Below are 17,417 nucleotides of genomic sequence, written 5' to 3' on the forward strand. Positions count from 1 at the left end.
AATGCCTATAATCTCAGTACTGAGAAAGCAGAGGCAGGAGTATCAGAATGCAGGATACATAGTGTCTTGTTCTATTGCTGTGAAGAGATACAATGAGGATGGCAACTGGAGAAGTAGCTGAGAGTTCTACATCTGGATCTGCAGGCAGAAGAAAGAAATCTCAAAGCCTACCCCCAGTGATACACTTCCTCCAAAAAGCTCATACCTACTAACAAGGCCACACCTCCTAATCCTTCTCAAGTAGTGCCTCTCTCTTATGACTAAGCATTGTATGAGCCTGTGGAAGACATTCTTATTCAAGCACCACACATGGCCAGCCTCAGCTACATGAGATACAATCTAAAACAAAAACTAAAATATTTTGAGCTCCATTTGCATATGTTTTTCTGTAAATGTCATGATTTCATTTTTCATTAAAACTGAAAACATACTGCTAAGTGTACATTGTGTGTATGTTTTCTTTATTAATTTATCAGTTGATGGGCATGTAAGCTGGTTCATGTCTTCCTGTTGTGAACCATGCAAACAGTAAACATGGGCAGGTGAGTATATTTATTTAGTGTTGACTTAGTTTCGGTGCGTATCTGGGAGTGTATTGCTGTCATGTGATATTTATAATTAGCTTTTGGGGGGTTTTTGTTTCCAATTTTCATTTTTTAATTAATTTATTTTTTAAAGTTTAAATTTATATTTTTAAAGTTGAAAATGTACACACAATATATTCCAATTATAGTATTCCCTCCCCCAATTCTGTCCAGATCCTCCCTGCTTCCCCATCTATCCAAATCCACACCCTTTTTTTCTCTCTCTCATTAGAAAACAAACAGGCATTAAAAAAAATAAAATAAAATAAAAACAAGCCAAAATGGGGCAAAACAACAGAAAAAAAGAGCCAAAGAAAGAGCACAGAGAGTATACATAGATGTAGACATGCATGTGTGCACGTGCGCACACACATACATATACACACATTCACACACACAGAAACCCCATAAAAATATAAGATTGGAAATCATAGTACATGAGAAATAAAAGCTATGAGGTTAAAAAAAAAGGAGGAAAAAACATTATGAGGCAAAACAAACAAAAACCCAAAAAACTCCAAAGTACCATTGAGTTTGTTTTGTGTTGGCCATCTACTGCTGGGCATGGGGCTTGATCTTAAGTGTGGTTTGTATACCCAGTGAGACTCCACTGGAGAAAACTAATTTTTCCTTTGTGGGAAGTTATCAATTTGAGATAGCTTCTGGATTATGGATGGGGTATATGTCCCCTCTCAGCACTGGGACCCCATTTAGCTTGAACCCATGCAGGCCCTGAATATATTACCTCTGTGAGTTCACATGTACCCCAGTACTGTCATCTTCTGTGAGTTCACATGCACTCCAGCACTGTTATCTTCTGTGAGTTCACATGTACTCCAGCACTGTTGTCTTCTGTGAGTTCATATGGATCCCAGGACTGTTATCTTCTGTGAGTTCATATGTACCCTAGCACTGTTGTCTTCTGTGAGTTCATATGTACCCCAGTACTATCATCTTCTGTGAGTTCACGTGTACCCTAGGACTGTTGTCTTCTGTGAGTTTGTATGTACCCCAGCACTGTCACCTTCAAAAGACCTTGCTTGATTCCCTGGTGGCCTTAATCCCCATTGACTCTTACACTCTTGCTGCCTCCTTTCTGTGGAATTTCCTGAGCTCTGAGGGGTAAGAGGATTTGATGAACACATCCCATTTAGGACTGAGGATTCCAGAATCTCTCACTCTCTGCACATTGCCCAGTTTGGGTCTCTGTATTTGTTCCCATTTACTGAGGGAGGAAGCTTCTCTGATAACAGCTGAGTAAGATAATGTTCTATGAGTATACCAGAATATCACTAGGAGTCATGTTATTGCTATGTTCCTTTAGCAGAACAGGAATATTTGGTTTTCTCTTAGATTCACAGCCTGTTTAGTCTCAGGATCTTGGCCACCCAAGTAATGTCAGTCATAAGCTCCATCTCTGGGAGTGAGTCTTAAATCCAATCAAATAGTGGTTGGTTGCTCCCACAACTTCTGTGCCACTAGTGCACCAGTGTATTTTTCAGACAGATCACTATTGTAGATCAAAAAAGGGGTTGTAGCTGGATTGATATTTACCTTTTTCCTCTGGTAGCATTCAGAATATCTTCCAGGACCATGAATATTAGTCAGTAGGAGTAAGACAACAGATTGACTTCCCCTTATTCAGTGGATTATGAAGGCATTGTCTAACAATAGGACCTTGTTGTCAATTTGTAGAAAGCAACCAATAACCTTGACAATCGCCTTGTTGTTGGATGGTTTCTATGGGGCCCATACGGCCTGCAACTCTTTAGCTGTAACCCATTCTGGACACTAGAGGATTTATTTGATGACAAAAGATAGACATCTTAGCCGGGCGGTGGTGGCGCACGCCTTTAATCCCAGCACTCGGGAGGCAGAGGCAGGCGGATCTCTGTGAGTTCGAGGCCAGCCTGGTCTACAAGAGCTAGTTCCAGGACAGGCTCCAAAACCACAGAGAAACCCTGTCTCAAAAAAAAAAAAAAAAAAAAAAAAAAAAAAAAAAAAAAAAAAAAGATAGACATCTTTGTCCTCCCCATATTTTGGTGATTTTGGTGATTTCGGTAATTTCATTTGGATTTCTTTCATATATGTATATATTATTTTAAGAAACTTTTACTGTAGTAGGTTTCTATATAGCCCTTGAACCTCCACGCTGACTTTCATAGAAGCTGCACAAGTTTACATTCCCTGTTCATAAATAAGGACTCCGCTTTCTCCTCCTTACCAACATTTGTTTTCTTGAAGACAGCCCTTATGAGTTTGAGATGGAATCTCAAAGCTATTTCAATTTGCATTTTACTGATAGCTGAGGCTAGTAAAAACTTTTCCAAACATACTTTGGCCATTTGCTTGTGCTTTCTTCTATGAGAAATACTCAGTTCCTTCATTAACCTGTTTACTGACTGGGGGCTTAATGTGGGTTTTCTGCCTTTTTTGTGATGTTTTCTCAGCACCATTTGTGATGCTGTTGAAGAAGCTGGTTTTTTTCTAATGCATGCTTTTGATAGTTCCCTCAAAAATTAGGTGACTAAATATGTTATGAATTTATTTCTGGGTCCTTTTTCCTGTTCCATTAGTCTCCATGTCTGGTTTTATAACAGTATCATGCAGTTTTTATTATGGCTCTGTAATATAAGATATTATAATGCAATATCACTTGTGGCATAATTATAATTTACTATAATTCAGAGGCATTATGGCATCTCTAGCATTACTCCTCCTTTCAAGGATTGGTTTTTCTGTCCAGGGTCCTTAGTGCTTCTGTGTCAGTTTTAAGATCATACTCTCTTGTGTTGTGAGAAATATCATTGGAATTTTGTGGTATTGCATTGAATCTGTAGGTATCTTTGGACAACATGATCATTTTTACAATAATAATTCTTGTAATGAATGAGCATGAAGGTCTTTCCATCCCCTAATGTCTTCCTCAGTTTCTTTCTTCAATGTATTCAAGTAGAAGTTAGATTAGGTTCATTTCATAGGTCATTTTTAAATGATTGTGAATGAGAGGCTGGAAAGATGGCTCAGTGGTTATTATTGTGAATGGGATATTTTTCCTGATTTCTCATTTGGCCAGTTCATTGTTGCTATGTAGAAAGGCTATTGGTATTTATCCTGCTATTTTGTTTAAAATATATATCAGGCATAAGAGGATTTTTAGTGGAGTTCATAGGTGATCCTTTAAATATAGAATCATGTCACCTGCAAAGAGGGACATTTGGACTTTTTTCCTTCCTGGTTCATTTATTTCTGTTTCCTCTTGTTTTTCTATCACCACAGCTAAAATTCAAGCCTTGTACTGAGCAAGAGCCATGAGGGTGACACTTTGCCTCAAGCCTGACATTGGGTGAGATACTTCCATTATTTCTTTTATTTTTTTTTCCAGAGGGGAATTATATTTATTCATACAACCAAAACATCAGACAGACTCAGCAGCAGGGGGGTGGGCGGGGCTAAAGTTCGCTAAGGCCTCTGGGCCCCTCTGCCTTCGGACTTGGGGTGCTAGTGGCGGACAGTTGTCTTAATCTTTTTCTTTTTTTCTTACTAGGCAGAAAGGGGCAGGCCTCAGCCCTCACACCCTGTTTAGTAGTTTGATAGCTCAGGATAGAGCTGTGTCCACCCTACCTTGCTTATTTTCAAAGTCAGAGTACTTGCCCCAAGTCCAGTTCCCTGGGGAAGTGGGTGGTGAATACTGCCGGGTCTTCAGTCTCTGGTTTCTGGTACCCCTGCCACACAGGGTTGAAGATATGCCGGGTGGCCCAGCTTTGAGTTCCAGAGAGAAGGGCTGGTTGGGAGTTAGGTCTCAGCAGGTGTGTGGAGGGGGCCGGGATCTCTGCTCCTCCATTCGACCTCCACCCTGAACTCGCAGTAGCAACTCCAGGAGCTCCTGTCCCAGCGTGTGTGGGGGGGGAGGGGGGCTGCAGCTCTGTGTAGTAATAAGAGAGTCGGGCTGCATTCCTGGAACCCGGCCGCCCGCACGGCTAGCTTTATACCTGAAATAATTACACGGAAACTGTATTCTTTTGAACACTGCCTGGCCCATTAGTTCCAGCCACTTATTGGCTAGCTCTTACATATTGATCTAACCCATTTCTAATATTCTGTGTAGCACCACGAGCTGGCTTACCAGGAAAGATCTTAACCTGCGTCTGTCTGGAGTGGGAGAATCATGGCAACTGCCCTGACTCGGCTTCTTTCTCCCAGCATTCTGTTCTGCCTACTCCGCCTACCTAATTTTCTGTCCTATTAAAGGGCTAAGGCAGTTTCTTTATTTAACCAATGAAATTAACTCCTCCATCAGCTCTGACGGCTGGGCTTCCATCCGCTGGCACTGGTGACTAAGGATGGTGCTGTAGAGCTGTTCTTTGTCCTCAAGAAGCCGGGGTGGGGTTGGGGCTAGGCTTGGGGGACCTCAGGAGTGTGGAAGGTGACCCTCTGTTCCTCTAGGCGGCGGGACTGGGCCTCAGCCACCAGGTAGAGAAGGAGCTTGGTCTGCAGGGAGAGCAGGGAGCCTGACGGGGGGGGGGGGCGGTTCAGGACTGTGTGGCGGGTTCCTGGAGGAGGAGGAGGGGAGGGAGGAGCAGATCGCCAAGGCCGAGTAGTGGAGTTCACAGGGGGGCAGCCCTGATCATCTTTCGGGGGACCCTGCTCACCATCCTCTTCTTCCTGGGGTCTTTCAGCCTCCATCCCTGGTCTTGGGAAGAGATACTCTCCATTATTTCTTGTATTGAGTATATTGTTGGCCTCAGGGTTAACATTCATAGCCTTTATTGTGCTGGGGTCTGTTGATATAAAGGGACACTGAACTGTCTAAAGTCTCTTCTGCATCGATTGCAATGACCAGGTGGATTCTGTCTCACATTTCAGCACTGTGTCACTTTTCCTGATGTATTTGTTCAACCCACATCTCTGTGATGAAACCTGCTTGACCATGTTGTACCCCCTTAATGTGTTCTTAAATCCAGCTTGTAAGCATTTCTCCGATAACCCTGGTCTCATGGAATGCGTTTGGGAATGCCCCCCCCCTCTTCCTTGTAGAATAGTTTGAAGAGTGTTGACATTAATGCTTTCTTAAAAGTTTGATGAGACTTGGCCTCAAACCCATCTGGTTCTCGACTTCTCCTTGGGTGGAGACATTTCATCTCTGCTTCAGTGTTGCTGGTCTATATGGGCTTGTTGATTCTATCACGTTTATAGCTTCCTGATTCAGTCTTGACAGAGATAATGTTCTTAGTGAAGAATCCCAATATCTGAAACAAGACATTTCTCTTAAAATTAACCAATGGGCTCCATGCAGCTCTAAGTAACATCTCCACTGAGTGCTTCAGATCTGATTGGAGTATTTATATCTAGGAGTGAAGAGGAATTATCAGACTCTTCTCTGTATGTGTTGGATTTCATAATATATCTCTAAATAAAATGATTTTTATATTTATATTGTATAATTTACACATGTAACTTTTATATATTTTTATATTATATAGTCTTACAGTGTATATAGCTATGGATTATATATAATATATTCTTATAAAGCAGTAAGAAAGACTGACAACCTAAAAGAAAAAGAAATCAATCAAGAACTTTGAGAATAAAACATGCTCCATGGAACTAAACTAACACAACACAAACTAAACCACAAGACATCTGTCCTACTGAAAAACATGTGTGCTTGTTTATATTTCTCTACAAGCTAGTGAGAACATAAACCAGGAGAGTGGCTTGAAGTGACAAGTTGGTAAGAAGTTACACGTCCAGGGACTTATTCTAAAGGTACAAAGAGATGAAAGAGCATGTCATATGTGCTGGATCATGTGGAGTGCACACATGAGGATGTGTGTGGTGTGTGTGTGTGCGTGTGCAAATGAACTTGTATTTATGAACGTACTCTTCTGTGTATGCATATGCCAGAAGTTGATGTTGTTACGTCTTCCTCTATCATTGTCTACCTAACTATTTGATACAAGGTCTCTCATGGGACCAATATTTCAGCTAGACTGGCCAGTGCAGCATGGGGACCTCTCTGCCTCTGTCCACCCAACCGCACACACACACGTGCACACACACGCACACACACACACATGCATGCACACACACACAAACATACACACACCCAGCACCAGGGTTCCTGACCTTATTTGTAAACATAGGTGCTGACAATCTTAAGTCTTCATGTTTATGCAACTAAGCCTTCTCCCCAGTCCACTTACTCCGTCATCTATTGTTATAACCAAATATTGGACATTAGATGGCTCATAAAGAAATCTGGAGGCTAAGAAGTCCCTTGATATCACCAGCCTTGGCAAGTGATTTCTGAGCACATCCTAGCATGGCAGAGAGTAAGCAAGATGGAAGAAGTGCTAGCTCGGGCCTCTCTTCTTCTAAAGCCTCTGGTCCTCTGTGACTCCATCCTGATCACATCATCAGTTCTTCATTGCCTCCCGAAGGCCTGACATCCAATCCGCACACAAACTCTGGGATTAAGTTCCCAGACCATTCAAAGCAAAGCAGCAAGTGACTTCTTTCTGTACCTTGATTCCTTCATCAAGAAAATGCCTGCCATGTAGATTTATTTGAAGATACACACACACACACACACACACATATACACTCACATATATATGTACATGTATATAATCATGCTAAGGTAGTGGCCGCTGCCTGTAGGGTTTCTTAATTAGGTTAACTGAGGAGGGACCACCCACCTTGAATGTGCACTGCACCACTTCCAGGACTTGGGTCCTGGACTGTGTTGAGAGTAGAGAAGATGACCTGAGCACTAAGCATGTATGCGCTCATTTCTCCCTGTCCTTGACTGTGGGTGTGATGTGACTAGATGCTTCAAGTCCCTGCTTTGATTCCCCCCACAATGTGATGTAATCGGGAACTGTTGGCCAAATAAGCCCTTTCTCCCATAAGCTACTCTTTGTGTGGCATTTTATCACAACAACAACAACTAGGGCAGGCGTGGGGACTCTTCGCTGTCATAGTTGGGTTTTTGAGATAGGGTCTTGCTAAGTAGCTCAAGCTGGCCTAGAACTCACCAGGTAACAGAAGCTGTTCTCAAACTTGTAATTTCCCTGTCAGCCTTCCAAATACTAAGATTACAGAAGCATGCCACCACTATGCCTAGAATATCATGCTAATTTTTTGTAAAAAAAAGAAATACCCACTTCTATATAAATATACTTATAAAGTGGTGAGAAGGAGAGAAGAAAGATTAAGAGAAAAAGAAGAAGGGAAAGAAGAGGGTGGTGAAAGAGGAGAGGGAAGGATGGAGGAGGAAAGGAAAGCGGGGGAGGGGGAAGAAGGGCGTGGGAATGGGGAGTGGAACTCCTTGCCTGTGGCTCTGAGTCCACGCTGCCCTCTAAGCCAGCTTCTGCTTCAGACTCCTCTGAAGTTCAGCCTGCTTTGGAAGACTGAAGGTCAGGCCAAAGCGACTGTGTGGCCCCAAAGTCCTCTAGTTCTCGCTACACACTAACAATCGTGAAGGCAGACTCAGTGTCTTGGTCAGGGAGCTCATCCCGCAGCACCTGTCTGTCTCTTCCAGCTGTGGGAGCTGAGTTAGGATGCTGCCCTCCACAGCAGCAGGGCACCTCCAGGCAGAGCCATGACCTGGACAGTGGCGTTGAGTGGATGTCTCCAACTGGTCCACCTGGCTCCGTGTCCGCCCTCAGACCCCTGACCACACCTCCCACGCAAGGCATGTGCGCAGCCTGGCTGTCGTGGTCGTCTCTGAGAAATATCCGTTCCTCCTGTCCTTTGTGTCCTGGCCGTTCTACTTCATCCTCTCCCTGTCACTGCCTCTTCCCACAATTTCCACTGACATTTTTCTTGAATAATCTTAAGCACCAACCTTCACTATGCTGACTGACCATCAAAATAAAGATAGCACCCACACTGCACTCAGGGCCAAGGACACCTCTTACCCTAGCACTGTTAATCCCCCTGCACCCTCCTGGGGCATCTAAGACCCCATGAGTCAAATGGCTTGCTGAGGCCACACTGCCAGTATGCAGCAGATGCCAATTTGAGCATGCATCTTCAAATTTCCAGAATCTCGGAGCTGTGGGGTCAAGATGGTTTGAATTGGTGCTTATTGTGGTCCTTCTAAGATGGGTGCTCACTGTGGTCCTTCTAAGATGGGTGCTCACTGTGGTCCACCTAAGATGGGTGTTCACTGTGGTCCTTCTAAGATGGGTGGTCACTGTAGCCCTACTAAGAGGAAGCGGAACCTTCCAGAAGAAAGCTAGGTTGGTACTGGCCTGGTGCCCTCACCACAGAGGAGATTCACCCTGAAGGTAGAAACGGATCACTAGAAACAGAGCCAAGGAATGTAGAAAAAGAGACTGAGGACAGGGGATCTTTTTTGATGCCCTAGTTCAAACCATACCTGAAGCCTTGGTTGCTTCCCCTTAACAAACCAACAAATTCCTTTTATACTCAAGCCCCGTTGAGTTGGACTTCTGAGACTTAGACACATTCCAAGCTTTCACACAGAAGACCCGACTCTGTTCACAGGTGTTTAAGTACATGCTCTGCGGGGCTTTGCATCTCAGCCCCTTAGAGAACATGGAAAGCCCCCGCAAAACTACAGGATAAAAACATTCACCCTCTTCCTCCCCTGCAGACAGTTCAGGGAGAAGGGCTCCTCGGTGGGAGCCAGACCGGGTAATGTTTTTACTCCGGGATCTTGATTTAAAGTAATAACAGAAACAAAAGAGATCTGATAAGACTGAAAAACAAATAAAGCAAATATCATTCTAGCAAAACCCCAATGATAAAACTGTGTCCGTTGATTTGAAACCACTTGGGTGATCTTGTTCAGCTTCCAGATCCAAGATCCAGGTATCTTGACTTCTTTATCAGAGAATCCTGTGCCTTTTTCCTCCGTGAGTCAGGAGAGAATGTTTGGCCTGGGGTTGCTGTTGCCCCACTGGGACGCCTGCACAGGGATCACCCCTGTAGATCCACCAGACCACAAATCTGCCTTGGGGTGACAGGCTGGGGGATTCCAGGGCTCCCTACTCCACCTGAATCCCTGGAAGCTCCCAGAAGGACTGCCAGCAGTGAGAGCCCAGGTTGCAGGCCAACACAGGCTTGAGACAGACAAGAGTAAACTCAGATGCCTAAGATACATAAATAAATTAAATATAGCTCATATGCCATATGATTTGCTCTTTCACAATATATAATTTAATGTTGCTTTTTTTGCCATATTTACAAGGCTGAGCAAGCTTCTCTTCTTTGTAATTCCAGAACATTCTTTAGCATTCCAAAGAACAACCTCACACCCATCAACAAGCTAATGGGAAGGAGAACATTGTCACTCCCACGCTCCTGGGCTGGCATTTCCCTCTCCCCGCTGTGAGAAAGAGATGGCCTTCCCCTATCCTCCTGGGGAGGGCAGGGTGGGGAAGATGCAGGAGACAGCAAACTGCCAATTAGGTCCCTGCCCTTGGGCCTTGACATTCAAACAGGAGAACAAAAGGTCCAAACAGGCCATCATTCCCAGCGCCAAGGAAACCACACATCCTGAGTGGCTGAGAGGGGAACACCCCCTTCAGCTAGGTTGGGACTGTCCCCTTCTGTTAAGAAAGCAAGGAACCTGAAGTGGGTTCCCGCAGACAGGGTCCTTGGTGAGTTGGCTGGTTTTTCTGGTCTTATAAACCTGGAGGAGTTGGGGTGGGGGTGGGGTCTGAAGTTGCCTGTTGTCTCCTATGGTTGAATGTGCCCCCTGTGGCACCATAGTATAATATATGGAGAAAGGCCAGATGCCAGCACTCTACTCCTGGGCTTGCAGCCTCCAGAGCCAAGACCAGTGGACCGCCTATTCTTTTAACAGGAACTCAGGTGCGGGTGTTTCCTAGTAGCAAAAGGAAGTTGATGATTGGACCTCTTATCATAGTTTCTCAAACTATGGGTCACAGCCCCTTTGACGAAGCTCTCTCTCTAAAAGTATTTGCATTATGATTCTTAACAGTAGCAAAATTACAGTTATGAAGTAGCAATGAAAATAATTTTATGGTTGGGGGTCACCACAGCATGAGAGACTGTATTAAAGAGCTGTGGGATTAGGAAGGTTGAGAACTGCTGATCTATGGTTTAGGTTTCTGTTGCTGCGATAAAGACCACAGACAAAAGCACTTTGAGGAGGAAAGAGTTTGTGTGGTTTACTTCTGTATCGTACTCCATCACTGAGTGAAGCTGGAACCTGGAGGCAGGAACTGAAGCAGAGCCCATGGAAGAATGTTGCTTACTGTCTTGCTCTCCATGACTTGCTTAGCCTGCTTTCTTATACCACCCAGGACCACCTGCCCAGGGTTGGCACTAACCACAGTGGGCTGGGTCCTCCCACATCAACCATTAATCAATAGAATGCCCACAGACCTGCCTACAGGCCGTCCATGGATGCAGTTTCTCGACTGAGGTTCCATCTTCCCAGATGGCTTCAGCTTGTGTCAAGTAGACAAAAAAAAAAAAAATTCACAGCAAATCCTCCCCATAATTTGAAGATTCAAGTGGGTTTTAATTCCAGTTAAAAAATAAAAGGTTGGGCTAGAGAGATGACTCAGTGGTTAAGAGCACTTGGTGCAGAGGACCCAGGTTCAGTTCCCAGTACCCATATGGCAGCTCTCAAGCAGCCATAACTCCAGTTCCGGGAAATCTGACACCCTCTCCTGACCTCCCACAGGCACCAGGCACACATGTGCTGGAAATACTTATATGCAGACAAAACACTCTTACACATAAAATAATACAAGCACATGAAATATTTTCATATATGTCAAACAGGTGAGTAAGTGAGGGGGAAGCCTTGTTAACCAATTATCTTTAAGAGGTGGGACCAAGTTAGAGTGTGGCTTTCTGAGACCCGAAGAAAAACAGATGCACGGCCCAGGTGCGCTCTCTCTCTCTCTCTCTCTCTCTCTCTCTCTCTCTCTCTCTCTTTGTGTGTGTGTGTGTATGTGTGTGTGTGTGTGTGGGTGGGTGGTTCCCTCACCACACAGCTGAGTTTGGACTTCTCATTCAGGTTTCATGAGTTTTCCCCTTATAATAAATAAAAATATAATTGTTTATCTTTTTGCTAGCCTGGTTATTTCCCAAATCAAGTTAACTTCTACAGTTAGTGCCTGATTCATGAGGCTCAGGTCTCCAATGGCTCTAGCCAGCTGACATTAGGCTCCACACCATTCATTTGGGTAGAGAATTCCCACACAGTGGCCCTAAGTAGCCGCTAGACACAGTCCTTCATATTTTCTCATTAAACATCTCAACCAGCTTCTGGGTCCAATTTTCCAGCACTCACGAATGCTCAGATGGGACACGGGTTTCCCTGGTTGTCTCTGTTTGGCATTTGTGCACATGTGGGAGCTGACCAATCAGGGACTTCCACGGAGCACACAGTCTGTGATTTACACTAAATAACTGTTTTTAGTCTGAGCATATCTTTTAGCGTTTAAGGCTAAAATTCAGATTTAAACCAGCCATGTTGTTACAAGTGCGCCTTGACACCTACTGGCAGGTAACTCCAGCTCAAACTCAACCACAGATAAGATTTATCATTTAAAATATGAATTTATAATTTAAAAGGATAAGATGGCGGACAGTTTAATCATCCAGGAGTCCAATAGCCTTTTTACTTATATCGTGTATGATGTTATGCAAGATTTATATGATTTCTCTCCTACATCCCTCTATTTGATTCTGGGGATTAGCTTTGCCCTTCATATTTTCTCCTTAAAAACATTGTTTGATAATAGGGCCAACAATGAGGTACTTTTAGAGATGATACAGTCTTTATATACTGATAATAACCAACTAAAAGTGAAATTCAGCACTCTGGAGAAGGATACAGTCAATTTGACAAACAAAACCCAGTCAATGACAGAGGATGCTGAGACATTATCTGAGAGAATTCATACTGTTGAATGTATTAATTGGACTCTGTCAAGGGTTATAATAGATTGACTGATAGAATGTCTCTATAAAAATTATGTCCAAGGATGAGACATTATCTTTACTGGACAGACTTCACACCTTGGAGTCCTCAATGAGGGCATTAGAGCAGAACACGGGACAGGAGATCCAGACTTTACAAAAAGTAGTGGTAAAAAGATTTGAAAAGATTGAGGAAGTTATCAAATTTGATGACCAGGGACAAAAGGTACAAAGACAAAATGTAGCCTCATCAGTACATACCAAACTCCGGAATAACTTAGCCAGAGTTATACCTGCTTTTCCAGTGATATCATCAGAAAGAGCATCTGTCACCAAATACCTAAGGTAGTCAAAGAATATACATGGGAGCCCATACATATGACTGATTTAAAGGAAATTAAACAAACAATTGTAGCTTATAAAATACATTTATCCTTTGTTAGGGAAATGGTCAAAATGTGGGCTTCAAGCAACAAATCAATGCCACAAGACTGGATTCAGTTAATCTCAGCAATCCTAGAAAATGGACCTTAGCTGCTTTGGAAGTGTTATCGGAGAGAAGAAGCAAAAATTTTAGAAAAACAGGGGAAAGCAAAAGGACTTGAGATTTCCCAAGATCAAATTCTGGGTGAGAGACTATACTCTGAACCTCAGGATCTGTCTCTTTACAATGAACACACCTTGTCCCCATGTAGCACAGCAGCTTTAAATGCTTGGGACAGGATTCAGGAACCAATAAAGAAAATTGAATCATATATTAGGGTTAAACAGGGTCATAGAAAACCCTTTAATGACTTTTTACAAAGATTAATTAAGGCTATACAAATAGGGGTAACAGACTCAGAAGCTAGATGCATACTAATTGAATCTTTGGCTTTTGAGAACACCAACTTAGAATGCAAGAAGATCCTTGGGCCTTTAAATATCAGATCAGTACCAATGGATGAATGGATCTTGCATACAATGAATGTCAAGACACTTGACTATAGTATTGAAGCTTGGGTAGGAGAAACAATTTTCAATGTTATGAGGACACATCAAAATACCAAATGTTTTAATTGTGGTAAAATAGGACATCTGAGAAGGGATTGTAGACAAGGGATTCTTAGGAATAATGTCTCCTCTGGGAATGGCAAGAATAGGAGGACTCAGCCTTCAGGTATATGTAAAAGGTGTGACAAAGGCTAACATTGGACCAATAAATGTAGGTCAACAAAAGACAGACAAGGCAACCTGATATTATCAGGAAACTCCTTGGGGGGGCCTCTCGCAGGCCCCCATTACAAACTTGGCCCAATCATTTCCAGTTACTGTGGAGAATGTGTCTTACCAGTAAAATTAAAAAATCCAGAGTATACTGTAAAAAAAAAAAAAATACTGGTCTGGATAATAAAATAGATATGGAGAATGGATCAAACACTCCAGTAGGATATAGAAAACATTTATTCTGGCAGCTTCTATAAATGATCAAAGACCAAAGATAAGAGTATGTATAAATGGCATTTTTATTGAAGGCTTACTAGACACAGGTGCAGATGTAAGTATCATTACCCCAGAATCTTGGCATCCGCATTGGCCTCTTCAAGAGGTAGATGTTCAGTTCCTAGGAATTGAAACCCTATCTCAAGTAAAACAAAGCATGATATAGGTCAAATGCATAGGGCCAGAAGGACAGAGAGGGAGGCTGAGGCCATATGTAGCTAATATTGCAGTGAATGAATTTGTGGGGTCATGACCTATTGCAGCAGTGGAATATCCAGATTAACATTCCTACAGCCCCAAAAACTTATGTTTCTGGGGAAGATATTATAGACAAAGGTTACCAGCCATTCAGGCTTCACAAGAACACAAAAAAATTGACAAACCTTCAGAAGTACTAACAGCCCTGCCTTTAAAATGGTTGTTAACTGAGAAACCAATATGGGTTAAACAGTGGCCTCTAACAGGAGAAAAGCTGCAGGCCAGAAGAGGGCACAGATCTCATTACAAATGGCTTTGAGCCACCAAGTGGTTGCTGGGAATTGAACTTGGAACCTTTGGAAGAACAGTCAGTGCTCTTAACCTCTGAACCATCTCTTCCTTGCTTAATATTGTTTATGTTGTATAGGGGAGCCCAGCCCATTGGGGGGGGTGTGTTCGCCTTGGGCTAATGTTTATGTATAAATCTGGCAGGCCTGCCGGTCTCTCTCTTTGTTGTGTTTCCTGCTCATCACTGGATCCCTGGTGTTGTAAGCTATCCCTTCATTAAAATTTGCTGTTTCATATTAAGCTAGTCTGGTTATTACGCCCCCTATGATGTTGTCTGTAATTCTGTACTTGATATCTGTTCCTATTGTATATGGTTTGGTATTGGGTTTGGATCACTCTTGTTTAGGCAAAAGGAGGAGGTAATGAGGAAGCCTTGTTAACCAATTATCTTTAAGAGGTGGGATCAAGTTAAGGTGCAGTTTTCCGGGACCTGGAAAAAATGCCCAAGTTCTCTCTCTCTCTCTCTCTCTCTCTCTCTCTCTCTCTCTCTCTCTCTGTGTGTGTGTGTGTGTGTGTGTGTGTGGTACCTTGGCGCACAGCTGAGCTTGGACTTCTCATTCTGGTTTTGTGAGTTTTCCCCTTATAATAAATAAAAATATAATTGTTTATCTTTTAGTTAGTCTGGTTATTTCCCAAATCAAGTTAACTTCTCCAAGTAAGTTTCAAGTTGTGGATGCAATCATGATTGTTCTGGAGAAAGCTGGAATGGTTTGTGTTCTGTGACAGAAGACCCGCGTGATTGGATCAAGAAGATCTCCGAATGGAGGGCCTAGTCAGTGACATCACAGTGGTTCAGCAGACAGTGGTTAGGGCATCTTCTCAATGAAAACTGCTCTCCTTAGCAGTGACTCAGCCTCCCCAGTTCCCTATGATGGCATCACAAGGGTGACCCCCTTCTCTCTCATCCCATTCTCTCATGTCACACACACTGACGGCAACCCTTCTTCTGTTTGGGCAGAGAAGTTTTTTTTTTCCTCGGAGAGGCTGGGTTAGAGGAGAAGTCAACACTAGAAACCAACTTTTCTGGTCCAGTTTTATGACAGGCGGCCACAAGGATGAAAAGACATGAAGCACCATCTCAAGGGGGTTATCCCGGCATGACTTACAGAGAACCCCTGAAATAATCTAACTGTCCAATGACAAGGACATGGGGAAATATAACAGGATGATATTGGTGAGTACGGTAACCAGAGTGTGAAGGAGTGCATTGCACTCATAATTAGAGAAAAGAACTTCATTAAATTCCCATATACATACATGCACACGTACACACAACACAATGCATACAATACAAAACACACAACACACATACAATGCACATAGATACAACACACACAAACCCATGTGCGCACATGCACACCTGCTCTTACAGATTAAGTAGAAATCCTAGGCTACCATGCTAGGGCTCAGGTCTGGCAGCCATGTTAAGTCACTTACATTATGTTTCTCCATGCCACGTTTTAAAATGAAAGACTGCAGACTTATTAGAAGACAAAATGACCCCTGGCTTCTTCTGAAGCATGAAAGAATGGGACTGGAGAAAGTTCACCTCCTCCATGGTGGCTGTTGGCTGGACCTATACAGCAGGCTCCTCCTTGACGCAGGTCATGTACTGATAGTCATTGTTCCCAGCCACTTCATCTCCCACACTGAGACTGTGATCGCTAATGATCACCCTATAACGAGCCTGACTGACTCAGTGATGACAGCTTCCTGACCCCTGCACAGAGCAGACCCCTTAGAAAGAGCAGAACTATCTATGAGATTGAACGCCTGGTTGAAGTGCAGCATGCTGGCCAGTTTTCCTCAACTTAGCACAAACTAGAGTCTCCTAGGAAAAGGGAACCTTGGTTGAGGAGTCACCTCCATCATACTTGCCCCTGGGTGTGTCTATAGTGTATTGCATTAACTAGTGATTGATGTGGAAGGGCCCAGCCCACTGTGGATGGTGCCACCCCTGGGAAGGTAGCCCTGGGTTGTATTAGAAAGCAGGCTAATCAAGCCATAGGGAGTAAGCCAGTAAGCCATACCCTCCATGGCCTCTGCTTCAGTTCCTGCCTCCGGGTTCCTGCGTTGAAATAAGACCCTTCTTTCCCAAGTTGCTTTCCGTCATGGTTTTATCCTATCAGCAGAGATCAAAGTAACACATGTAGGCAGGAAAGTAAAAATGCAGATCTCTTCCAGACAACAGAGACTGACACATAGATATAAAAATAATATGTATAGATATAGATGTCAATTATAAAAGGAACCATGGCCACAACTACCAAGGATGAGAAAAACACAGATGAACAAGAAATCAAAAGTTTTGGCACAGCAAAGAAAACTGTCATCAAAGCTCACAGTAAGAGAGAAAATTCTCTAGCAGCTATACTATAGACAAGGTGCTAATCCAGAATTTATGAAGCATCACAGAATAAATACCAGGGGAAAAGATTTATTTCATTTCACAGCTTACAGTTTACAGTCCATCACTGAGGGACACCAGGGCAGGAGCTCAAGGCAGGAATTTGGAGGCAAGAGCTAAAGAAGAGGCCATAGAAGAATGTGACTTCCTGGTGGCTCGTGCTCTTTGATTTGATCAGTTTGCTTTCCAAGGGTCTAAAGAATCTGAATAGACAGTTCAAAAGAAGAGATGAAAATGGGCAGCAGTAACTTTTTTTTTTTTTTTTTTGAGACAGGGTCTCTCTGTATAACAACTCTGGCTGTCCTGGAACTGACTTTGTAGACCAGACTGGCCTTGAAATCACAGAGATCTGCCTGCCTCTGCCTCCCAAGTGCTGGGATTAAAGGTGAGCACCACCACTGCCCAGCTAGTAGTAACTACTTTTAAAGGTGAACAAAACTGCTATGAGATTCCTCCTCATC

General features: G+C 43.2%; 1 pseudogene; it reads right to left on the bottom strand.

Annotated features, from left to right (window-relative positions):
• Nucleotides 1–4,217: 4,217 nt before the first annotated feature.
• LOC130878616 (G-protein-signaling modulator 3-like) lies at nt 4,218–5,286 on the bottom strand (annotated as a pseudogene).
• Nucleotides 5,287–17,417: the final 12,131 nt, after the last annotated feature.

The sequence above is a fragment of the Chionomys nivalis genome, chromosome 7 (assembly GCF_950005125.1).
Source record: "Chionomys nivalis chromosome 7, mChiNiv1.1, whole genome shotgun sequence".
NCBI lineage: Eukaryota > Metazoa > Chordata > Mammalia > Rodentia > Cricetidae > Chionomys > Chionomys nivalis.